A 12,001-nucleotide genomic window follows, 5' to 3' on the forward strand; every position below is an offset into this window, starting at 1 on the left:
GTGCCCCTAACAGCGGCCCTTAGCAGTCACAGTGACCCCACAGCAGCCCCCAGCAGTGATAGTGCCCCCCCCGAGACCCATGCACTTACCCCCACCACGTCCTGGAAGCTCCGCTCCTCCTCTGAACTCCGTGCCCTTCAGCAGCGATGATCTCCGGCGCACACTGTGACGTCAGTGTGCTGCTAGACGCCTCCTCACCCGGACGCTCTCGCGGAACCAACAGGTAGGAGATGTCAGGGCAGGGGGAAGGAGGATCCCGGCTGCACACTGACATCACAGTGTGCACCGGGATCAGCGCTGCTAGTAGCGCTGGTTAGTGAATACTAGCAGGGGAGCCGCGGCCCCTGCAAGTATTCACTAACGGGGTGAGCGGCCACGTGTCAGCCACTATGGCTACGCGTGTCATTGGTTCGCCATCACGGGCCTAGGGTCAATGCCCTAAGGTATGTGAATAGGAAGATGACACCTTATTTGCGGGGAAGCTGCCAACTAGATGAATGCTCCACTGGGAGAGCGTGGTCAGGCCGAAACAGCTTATCCCAGTGTAACTGGTGAAGGGATTTCACCCCAAAACGGTTTTTCTGTTGGTTTTATTTAATAAAGGATAGGTTAGATTCCATGTCCGCCGTGTTCTGACTCATCCTTGGAGGGTTGCAGCGATGTACCAGTTTTTTCGTACTATTTTTTATTCAGTGAAAAATGGATTGCATACAGAAGTAAAAAAAATGGAAACACGCGCCAAATACAAATGGATGAAAAATAGTCCTTTTCTGCGGCCGCAAGACAGATTTTTTTACACAAGTGCGCACCTATAGGCTAGCCTGTTGTGTCAGAGACCTTTTTTGTCTGCATGGGGAGCACATTTCAGGTTTTATGTAATCAAGTATGCTGATTTCAAAAATTAAGACGAAAAAATTCTCTGAAAACCGGAAAACCTCCCTATTTACACTTAAAAACCGAAAAATCATATTGTTATCAATAATTTTCATATTTTATATATTTATTTATGTTGTTTATTATTTATTTTATGCCGAAAATAAAAGAAAACTTATTTATTAATTAAAACCAAAATACATGAAACCTCATAACTGTATTTGGTTATTTATATTTCTGTACGTACAGTAGAAAAAAACATTACAATCTTTACAGCAGTCATCTACTAATTAGCCGACTCAGTTTACTCATATACTATTTAGGAGAAGGATGGTTAAAGGCTTTTATTGTATTGAAACATGGCAGTGAATTTTTCCGTTTTTTCCGTTCATTTAGGGAGGTGTTCCGGTTTTCGGAGAATTTTTTCGTCTTGATTGTTGAAATCAGCATAGTCAATTACATAAAACCTGAAACGTGCCCCCCATTCAGACAAAAAAGGGTCTCCGACACGACAAGTACTAAAGGCGCTTTCACACGGGAAGCAAGAATCTGTAAAATACTGCGGAATATTTCACGGTTTAAGGCCTCATGTCCACGGGGACAGATCCGCAGCGGGTGTCCCGCACGCATGATCCGCTCCCCATAGGGATGCATTGGACACCCGCAGGAACTTAAATAGCTGCGGATGTCATTTTCCCAAGACGCGGATTGCGTGTGCGGGAAAACACCCGCAGCATGCTCCATTTTAAGTCCAGGTCTCCCTCGGGGACGGCTCCCGCAGGCTTCTATTGAAGCCTATGGAAGCCGTCTGGATTCACGGCACACCCGCACCTAAAATTCTGCTCTCAGGCGCTGGAGAGCAGGAGTTTAAAAAAAAATTTAGTGCCCAGCACATGCGCACGGTACGCTGCCGGAGTGCCGAGCACATCCGCCGGGCCGAAGAGAGAAGATCCGGCCGCAACGGAGGGGAGATCCGCAGCATCCGGACACGTAAGTAAAATCTTTTTAGGCCTCATGTCCGCGGGAAAGGAGGGACCCGCTGCGGGATTCTGCATGGAGAATCCGCGGCGGGCCTGATTTTCCCTGTGGACATGAGGCCTAAATCCGCAAAGTCTAAGTGTACGTTCACACAGAGCGCATTGGCTGCAGATTTTCTTGGCGGACTACCCACAGCATTTATAGCAGCAGCGAAATCCGCAGTAAGGCTAGAATTACACAGATGTATTCGCACGTGCAAAATTTACGCACACAATACAAAGAGAATAGAACGTATTTTTCCTGTGCATTTTGGTTGCGCAAAAAAAGCAGCATGCGCTATTTTCTTGTGTATTTGCATCAACAATCCCCATAGCAGTCAAAGGGGGAAGTGCGAAAATGCGCGTGCGAAATGCAAGATGAGCAATACTGTGGAATTCTACCTGTAAAATGACCTCATTAGACTAATTAGCAATTTCAGTTGGTGCGTCTTTGTTTGCTGCACGCAGATAAACATGCACAGAAAGTACAGCAAAATACGCCGATATGTGCGCAAGAAAGCCTCGTTCAGCCTCAAAAACGCTACACTTGTGTGCGCGCAAATATACATACACTCGTGCAAAGGAGGCCTAAATCTACACCAAATCTGCAACAGCGGCTGTGGATTTCACAAAGCAGATTTTCTGCACCGAAATGCTGCGAATGTTCTGCGCAGAAAATAGCGTAAATGCTGATTTTGTTGCAGAATTGTGCCGTTTTAAATTCTGCATTAGAATAATCACGTTAGAAGTGCAGATTTTGCGCATGGCGGAATATTTCATACCATGTGAACGCGAATTTATGTGGCGATATAACCCCTAAGGCCCTTTACATGGAGTGGTAATCATTTAGCGTAAACGCGGCCAACGATCTGAGAACTAATCGTGGGCTCGTTCACTAATCGTTCGGAGTACGGCTGGGCTCAGACGAACGGATTTTGAATTGTGGATTCCATACTCGCCGTTCGCGTGGAAGATCCGCAATAAAACGCGGGCATTGAAAGGCATGTATTTTCGAGTTTACGGTCACATTCACGGGTACGAATTTTGTATTACGGGAAGAAAAAAACGCAGCTTATTCTATTTTAGCGTGGACATCTTCCAGTGAAGTCAATGGAAGCGAGTGTTCCGTCGCCATTTTGCAATTAACATTGCATATGACGGAAACGCTCGCTACTTCATAGGAAAATAGACAGAAAACCTAGAATGCCGGCTGGAGAGGAGCGAGAGATCTTTTTTCCGCACGGACAATATGATGTGCAGCACGTACATCGGCAAGGAAAACCGCTTGCATCTGCGACCATGTGCAATTACTTTCCATGAAGGATCGCAGGTCTTCCGCCGTGGAAATCCGCATGCGGAATCCTACCCATTCGCGTCTTCTCGTTTAAACGGGCTGCCTGCGCGAATTCTAAAGCCTCCTGTCCACGACCGTGAATTCACCGGCGGTAAATCGCTGGCGAATCACAAAGGCTGGAGCTTTCCATTGCGTTGCAAGCGAAAAATCGCAATTGATTTCCGCTCGTGCGCAGGAGAAAGCGCTTTCCCATAGCATGCTATGGCAGGTATTTGCTGCGGAATCCGAAGGCGGACGCCCGCTCTGAGTTCCTCAATGCAAATCCGGCCGTGTGCAGGCGGCCTTCCACTTCAAATGATATATCGCCGCATCTAAACGGACCCCAATTCTAAGCAGCTCCAGTCTAATGTTCCAGAGGCCTTTGTAGAAGACTTTAACCCCCTCAGCAAGTCACAAAAGCTCCAAATCCCCCCGCTCTGTTGCTCTGCGCTCCATTAATAAGCCTAGCAGCACTGCTGACATCGCTCTCCGCGCTCGCTTGCTTCTGTCTTACAACAGCCGCCGCCCTCTGATTGGCTCAGTTTGATCCTAGTTGGCTCCCACATCGATTCGCTCGGGTATCCGGTGATCTCGGCTGACAGCTACTTCGGTCTGGCGGCCGCCATTGTCCCGGATGGTCGCTGTTAACGGTAACCGTCCCTAACTGACGCTTATCTCCCCGCTGTCCGCCGTCCGTACGACGCCCAGGATTCCTTCCACTACGCGGCCGGGACAGAGAGCGGCCTGACGGGCCCAGGACTCCCCGCGCTCCCCCAGGCCGGAGCCGCCCGAGAGGTAAGAAATCCCGGGGCTTGACATCTGTTGCCGCCGTGTACATATGTGTTGTGGGCGGGGCTGTGTGCACATATATGTGTGTATGGAGGGGTAGTATGTTGTTTTGGCACATATGTCCTACTACATACATGTACTGTGGCTGACTACACGGGTGACCGGCGATTCCGTACCGCCGCGTGGAAACACGTAATCGTTAACGTCTGTCACCCCCGGCGCTGCGATCGTCCGTCGCCGTGGGAACCGCCCTGGTTGCGTAGCGCTAATTTACAGCAGTCGCTTCCGGTTCTGCTCAGGGATGTATAATATTCAGCGCGTTCTGATCCGTTATTTCATCTGCGTCGCCGCCCATCGCACGGAGGAATCGCTGCCTGTCGGCGGAGGCAGAATTAACGTTAAGGTCAAAGTGCGACCCGTAGTCTGCGAACAGTCCTCCTGCAACCGACCGGCCCGAGTGGTGGAATATTTTTGCTTTTTTTCAAGGAACGAAATTGCGCCTTTCTACATGATGTTGGCAAAAAAACAAATTGTAACGAGTCGCCTGACGGCGTGTTCACACGGGCAGATTTTTTTTTCCTTCTGTCCGGTTTTCAATTGGATCGAATGTGGGACAGAAATTAAAACAAACTGATTATAATGGCGGCGGAAAAAAAATCCGGCCGTGGTGCCGTTTTCAGACGCGAATCCCCTGTTCAGGTATGTCGACACGTGGCGGATTTTGTGGCAGATCTGCCGCAGATTTTGTCCTCCCAACTGAAATTGAACGGTCGAAATCTGCAGAATCCGCGACGTGTGAACAGACGCGCCCGAGGGGAGGATCCTCGTCGGAGAGCGGCGCCAAGACGGGACCGTGGTTTTTTTTTTTTTAATTTAGGCCGGTCTCGCCTGATCGGATTTGTATTACGGATTCGGCGCTCGGCGTCTGCACGGACGATCTGCGGTAAAATGCCTGCATTGATGGGCACATATTTTTTTCATCCATCACGCTCGCGGACATGAATTGCGCATTCTGTGAGTTGAATGTAAATCTCTGCACGCTCTGTTTTGCCGCAGAATCCACACGAATGGCTTCCATTGAAGTCCATGGAGACGTCCGACCCGCAGCCCGTCCGCAATTAACATTACATGGATACCGTCATCGCTAAGCAACGGCGTGGAAATACAAACAAACTACTGCGCATGACTTTTAATCCGTAATCGGTAGCTGATGGGGGTCATTCGCACCGGGATCTAACCAGGCGGGAATAGTATTTTTTTTTTTTTGTGGGATGGAACCGCGTAATCTACGTTTTTCACAAACATAGCGCATGGAAATGTAAAATTATTATTTTTTTTTAATTTAAAGTTGATGGCGGCCGTATGGAAGCGCGCCGCTGTGCGTTTACCTCCATTTAGCGTGTACGTTTTTGTTATCTAATGCCTTAAAAGGATTCTGTTGGTCGACTGTAAGCAGTCACCGTAACACGGACACAGAACTCTGCGGCCGGCCTCACACGAGCGTAAGATTACCGCGTATTACACGTACGCCGTTCGCTCGTGAGATACACGGTACTCCGCAGGCAATCCAATACATGGGCTTGCGCAGTTCCGCTCACATTAGCGTGAGGAGATTATGTGAACGCAACAAATAGCGCGGCGTATTACACACGAGAGCCCATTGTTTTCTACGGGCCTGTTGTCAGCGCCGCCTGTGCGCAATTATATTAGGAACTACTAAAAAAAACAGGTGTCCTCGCATGACGGCGTGCGTGAGATTCGCAGTTGCGTGCAGGATCATGTCGCTGCCGTACGGTGGGTTGGGTCATGACCGGTTCCACGGCGGTAAAATGTTGCGTGGCTCCACAGTGTTTTAGGTTTACGGCATTGTGCGTCCGGCGAAAGGCTGCCTTCACATGGGGGAGTGCGATGTCGGGCCTCATTATCGCGTTCGCCAATGTCCGTTTTTCAGCGATGAGATGTTTTTTTTAATCAAAAACTCTTCGTATCCCTTCTGTGAAATTGCGATCCTCGGGCGCCGGAAAGGATCGCAAACGGCTCCCACGTGTGGTGTCTTACAAGGGACGAGGCGCCCAAAAATATGTGCAATGGGGTGTGCTGAGACTTAAAAAAAAACTACTTTATTTTTTATTGTGTTCTCTTGTGAATGCATCACGTGGGCGGGCCGCCGGGTCATAGCGCCAAACCTCTTGTCACGCCCTCTGCTGCTTCTTGGACGCCTTACCTTGTCGCTGACATTTGCACAAGCAGTAGGGAATCCTGTGCCCATGCTGTGCCCCCCAAGAGCGTCTGGACTGAAGTGTGCATGTCTGTTTCAGCCTGGGGTGGGGGGCCGCACTGCGTGAGCACGGGATTTCTCGCCCAGAGGCCTGGGAAGGCATGGAGATTGATTTTTTTTTTTTGTTGCTACATGCGGTTCGCGTCACGGACCCATTGCGTGTTGGCGTGGCTTAGGACTCGCACCGTGACACATTGACTTCAATGACCGTGCGATCTGTGGTCATATGACTAAAAGTCACCTTAGCCTAACCATATACTTGCTGTGTCATGTACCGTGTGCCTGCGACCAAGGTAGCCAATTTCTGACGGCAGCCACGATGGCGCTCTGGAGGCCGTGTCACAGCGGCGGCCACGATGGCGCTCCGGGTCGCGGCGGCGAGTGATTGGCTGCTGTGGTTACATGTTGTGTATGATTATCCTACAGGAAAAGAGCGCGGCGATGCGCACGTCAGCTGGTGGTAGGAGCGTTGTTATGGTTTGATATTCGGATATTTGAGGACTGTTGGGTTTTGATGGTCCTACAGTCGGTCTTACGGAAATGCGCTGCTAGGCTTTTTTTTTATTCATTTATTTATTTTTAAAAGCCTAAACTGTCAAATTGCCATTTTAAACAAGCAGACCGGCGGCGCTGCGTGTTTGCGGTCGGGCGACGCTCGCCTGCGGTTCGCCCTTCAGCCATATTTGCGTCTCTCTTTTCCGCTTTTTGAGCCGAGAAACGGAATTTAAAGTGAAATAAATGGAAAACTTCCTGTTTGTTTTTAATCAAATATTTTAATGTTTCACTTTTTCTGAAAGACGAACCAAAAGTACAAATAAATCGAAAACCCAACATACAACGCGGGCGCCATGTGATGGAGATATTGCCTGTTGCCAGTACTTATCCCCTATGACTTTGTGTCACCAGAATATCCCTTTAAGATGGGCGGGAACCAAATCTGTCGGACTTCCTTGACCTATTGCTTGCTTGGGGTATAACAGTCTGACATCAGAAGACTCCTGGATCTCCCTCGTCTTCAGGGTACCCGTTAGCGGTAGAGACCACCCACTTGGCACTTGACTCATTTCAGGCTCCAAAACCAATAGCTGAAAGAAAAACCAAAGCGCCAGACAGATAATTGGGGACGCGGCTGCGATGCCGCGCATTTCTCTCACCCCGGGACGTGGCAGGTCTGCCTTTAGGGTGCATCACGGGAACTCCGCTGTTGGTTTTGGCGCGGATCCTCACATGATATAAAATCTGTCAGGTTTTCCCGTGAAGCCCGCGTGGCTCCTACAGACATGTGATATGGATTTCACTAGTACATGCCACGGATCCGCGCACGGATGGGGCCGATTCACATGTGGAATGGGCATCATGTGGGAAATTTCGACATCTGACCCACATCAGACTCCCATGGAGACTCGGAATACCCATAGGACGCCCCCCCCCCCCCCCCCCCCCCCGCCTGAACGAGGATCACATGCAGATTTTAACTTGGATTTTGACTTGGAAATTGGAAGGGGCGAAAACTGCGGCATGTTGCGGGTTTATACTGCAGATCCTTCTTTCGCAGCCAGATACTCTGCGGATTCCAACTCCTCTTTTCATGAGGGGTGAATTCCAAATTCTGCACCAAAATCCGCACCATCTTTCCATGCAGATTTTCTGCCGCGGGTCCACTGAGGATACTCCACAGCAGGTCCGCCCCGTGGGCGCATGGCTTTAGGGTATGTCACACGTAGCGGAGTGTATATGCATTTGAGGCTGCCTACACACAGTCGGCCCAATATCAGGCTGTGTAACTCGGCCCAATATCGCGTTCGCCAACCTGCGTTTTACCTGTGGAAGGCGGCGCATTTTTCTTTTAAAACCCCCTGCCATCACTTCTGGGAAGTAGTGATCTTCCGGCGCAACTTTTCAGTGGGAAGCCTCGCATACAAACAATGTGCGAACGCACTAAGATGGAGCCTGCCGCACTTTTTTCCTACAACGCTGTACGGGAAAAAAATCGTCCATACATATGACTCCTTTCAGAAGAATACGGTTCATATTAATATGTGCGTCTCGCAACGCACAAATGTCGTGCAATATTTTTTTTTCTGCCGCACGAAAGCGGCCTAACTTCCGTGTCAAAAACTGCATGTTTTGGCACGGATCTGCAGCAGATTCCCCCCCCCCCCCCCCCCTTCATCAGAAATGGGGCAGATTTACCACAGTGGAAAATCCGCGTCAAATTACGTGTCAAAATCGACACTGAAATTTGCACCGTTGCAGAGGATTCTGACGCGCCGCAGCAGGCTTCACCCCTGTGATCGGAAGGATGTAACCTGTGGCGGATCCCAAACGGATCCGCATGAAATGCTGAAGAGTAAATTCTCCTGCAAATTTTGGTGCAAATCCGCTCCAGAATGGGTCACGTGTGAACGCACCCTGGGGAGGGGGGGGGGGGTGTTCCACCACGGTGCGTTGCAGAGTACCTCCAGCATCGGACGTCACTGTCTGATCGCACCGCGATTGCACGTCTGGCGATCCGAGAGCAGAATGATCACAGCCGCTTCTACACACTGAGCGGGTCCCAGAGATTCCCCCATCAGTCAGCGGATGGCGCCGCTGAGAAACCCCTTTAATTCCTCCCTTTTGTAAGGAATTGCAAAATATTTAATGTTGTCACTCGGCCGCTTGCAAAATCCCCGCCGGCGGTCGGAGTTTACTTTGTAATGGAGCAAAAGTCAACGTTTATGTAAGAAGCAACACTGTAAAACTGTAACGGCGGCCGGAGGCTGAAAGTGTGACGCCTGATGCAAGCGACATCACCGGCAGCCAATCAGAGAGCAGATGGCGCTGCACTGATGTGTGTTAGAAGATGAATCGAGGCCTCTGATTGGCTGGCCGGAGCCTGCCGCCTCTTCTGCCCCTAGTAGTCACGGCAGCCTCCTCCCTTCTAAGGGGTCTGCGTTCACGCGTAGCGGGATTGGGGCATCATATCCATGATGACATCACCACTTTGGAAGAGTGGAATCTGCTGCGAATCTGCGCCAAAAGGCGGGTCGAAGTCCGCACTAAAATACGCTACTTTTGTGCGCCAAAATCCTCACCGTTTGCGTATTTTGGCGTACCTGCTATTGAGGGGGTGCATTCTACCGCGGATCTCCTGACCCGGAATTTGACATGGACTTGGGTGAGAATGTCTCTGCTACGTGTGAACGTACCCCAATTGTAAGCCTGAATCCCCCCAGTAGTCGCAGCAGGACTTCTCACCCAACACTCGGTAGTCACAGCAGACGCCTCCCGGCCCGTCTGGCGCCCTCTGAAGGAGGCTTCATAAAAGCCGTTGTTCCGTGCCGCATCTCGCTGGCAGGATCCATCTAATGGCGAACGGCGTCCAGTGTATTTGGCGCCAGATAGAGGCAGTCGGTCCGTGTAGTAAATGGGTTTTGTTTCCTGTTTCCACGTGACCTTTGTATCGCAGTAAAACATTTTTGATGTGCAGTTTTCGTGTTTCTGCGCTCCGCATTTGCGCTATGGACAAGATAGTTTTGCACACGTATCAGCGCATTTTTAAAAATACATTTTGCGCATGCAGGGTTTTCGGGTTTGTACGCACGGACCGCCGCCGCACTCCGATATAAAAGGTTATTTAGTCTAATGAGGTCCCGATGTGTACTTTTTTTCTTCTTTTGACAGATTTGCGCAGTGTATTGCACACCTCCCATAGACTTCTATGAGGACCTTAGGTGCGCAAATGTATACTGAAATAAAGCGTGTTGCGTTTGTTTTCCACGTGCGCAAAACAGGTGGTTACAACAAAAATATTGCAGTCAGTGGGTTCTGTTCTCTGTCCGTGCCAAACCGCCCTCAGGCCTCCTTTACACCGGCGAGAAACCCGGCCCGATTATCGCGCTTTCAGCGCCCCGGTATGACGCTCCCATTGTTTTCAGTGGAGCCTCTCAGATAGACACGGGTTGGAATTACAAGTTCAACGAGCGGAAGAAAAATCGTAGCGTGCTCTATTTTAGCGCAGATTCCGAGTGGATAGCCTTCATTGATGTCAATGGATGTGAGTGCACCGTCGCCCGTACGCAATTAACATCACGGATGAGCGGCGGAAACGTTCGCAACTTCATAGGAAAATAGAAATGCCGGCTGTCTATTGCGTACAGCCATGCAGAAAAATGATCGTATCCGCGACCGTTCGCACTTACTTTCCGCGTGAGCCCCGCCTTGGGGTGCTAGAACGTACAGCATTTCTCAGCCACAACACGCAGGTGGAGCGCCACTTATTGCCGGCCGCGACCTGAACTCAACAACTCAAACGCGATGACAATCAGCGGAGCTCCGCCTACATTTTGCTGCGTACTCTGGCGCCCCAGAAGTCGCCCACTTTCCCATTGATGAGCAGCAATTAACTTCCGTGCTTGATGTGTAAACAGAGGTTTAATGACAGCGGCGGTCTTACTACTTGGCGAGCGCGCTGTGCGAGGAGCGCAGCTTTACTTTATGGCAGCTGTTCAATTGACGTCTGTGAAAGTTCTCCCAGAAGGGGGATCAGAGGCGCGATGGAGCAGCTTTTCTCTTTAACTCTTTTTATTCCGGATTCACATGGGCGTATTCGCGCGCAATTTTTCAGGAAATAGAATGCATTGATTTCCACGGACTCGTTCACATGCACGTATTCTGTGTGCGCATGTCAGCCTTCCAACATTTACGCAGCGAGAGAGGATTCTGAAGTCCTAAAACTACCGTAATTTTTCCGTGTGAATGGCGGGCGGCGGCGTTGTGTAGGTTTGTTTGTGTTTTTTCTTTTTGTGAACAAGCGCCAACCGACGAACATGTCAACCGTCTCTCGTTAACATCTACAGGGGCAGATGATCGGTAATATGGGACCGACGGTCATTACTACGACTGTTCGTCCTCGGAGGTATCGGCTGCACTTCTACACGTGCGACCGACCACAAAACGTACATGCGTAAATGAAACTCGCCATCAATTCACAGATGGACATTGGCTAGCATCTTTAGAGCACGTTCACACAGGGCAATCTGATGTGGACTTTTCTGTATGGATTCAACAGTTTTTGTTTTTCCGGCGGGGATTCTACCGCTTCTTTTTTTTTTTTTTTCTTTTCCTCTCCCTGTGGGGATTCCACAGCTTTTTTTTTTTTCCCTGCGGGGATTCCATATCTTTTTTTTTTTTTCTTTCTTTCCCTGTGGGGACTCTGCAGTTTTTTTTTTTTTTTTGTTCTTTTCTACGTGGGTTCAGAAGCTTTTTTTTTTTTTCCTGCCGGGATTCCGCAGCTTTTCAAATGGCAATGCACTTTTTCGTGTGTAATCTAATTTGCCCCACCGCAGAGCCCCGCTTGATGACATGCTGTCACTCCTGATCAGACTGTTACTTGCAGAGCTGGCCGCACTTCGTGGTGACGATACTTGTCCCAAGCTGCAGATCGCCGTGTAATGATGCAGTGCAGTAACCGCAGCGCGTATTATCGGCATGGAGCCTCACCCCGCGTTGTTCTTTTCCGGTGTGGCGCCCCCTGTGTGAGGGTTGTAGAAGTTGAGGAATACTCCCGTTTGATGCGGACTTCCTGTAAAGATCTGATCGTTGACGATGGAATTGTTTGGAGCTTTTAGTTCCGTGATGGAATATCGAACCGCGTTTCATCGCCAGTTGCGTTGCGGACGGTCACGCACTCCGAGAAGCCGCCCAGTGCCGGATATCTACTCTGTTCTA

At 49.9% G+C, this 12,001-nt stretch overlaps 1 protein-coding gene across 2 annotated transcripts in view; it reads left to right on the forward strand.

Annotated features, from left to right (window-relative positions):
- Nucleotides 1-3,780: 3,780 nt before the first annotated feature.
- AMBRA1 (autophagy and beclin 1 regulator 1) overlaps nt 3,781-12,001 on the forward strand; it is a 115,786-nt gene continuing 107,565 nt past the window's right edge. For both annotated transcript variants that reach the window (XM_066583394.1, XM_066583395.1), the window contains exon 1: nt 3,781-4,017. The gene's annotated coding sequence lies outside the window, so the exon portion shown is untranslated. The remainder of the gene's footprint in view (nt 4,018-12,001) is intronic.

The sequence above is a fragment of the Eleutherodactylus coqui genome, chromosome 11 (assembly GCF_035609145.1).
Source record: "Eleutherodactylus coqui strain aEleCoq1 chromosome 11, aEleCoq1.hap1, whole genome shotgun sequence".
Classification (NCBI taxonomy): Eukaryota; Metazoa; Chordata; class Amphibia; order Anura; family Eleutherodactylidae; genus Eleutherodactylus; species Eleutherodactylus coqui.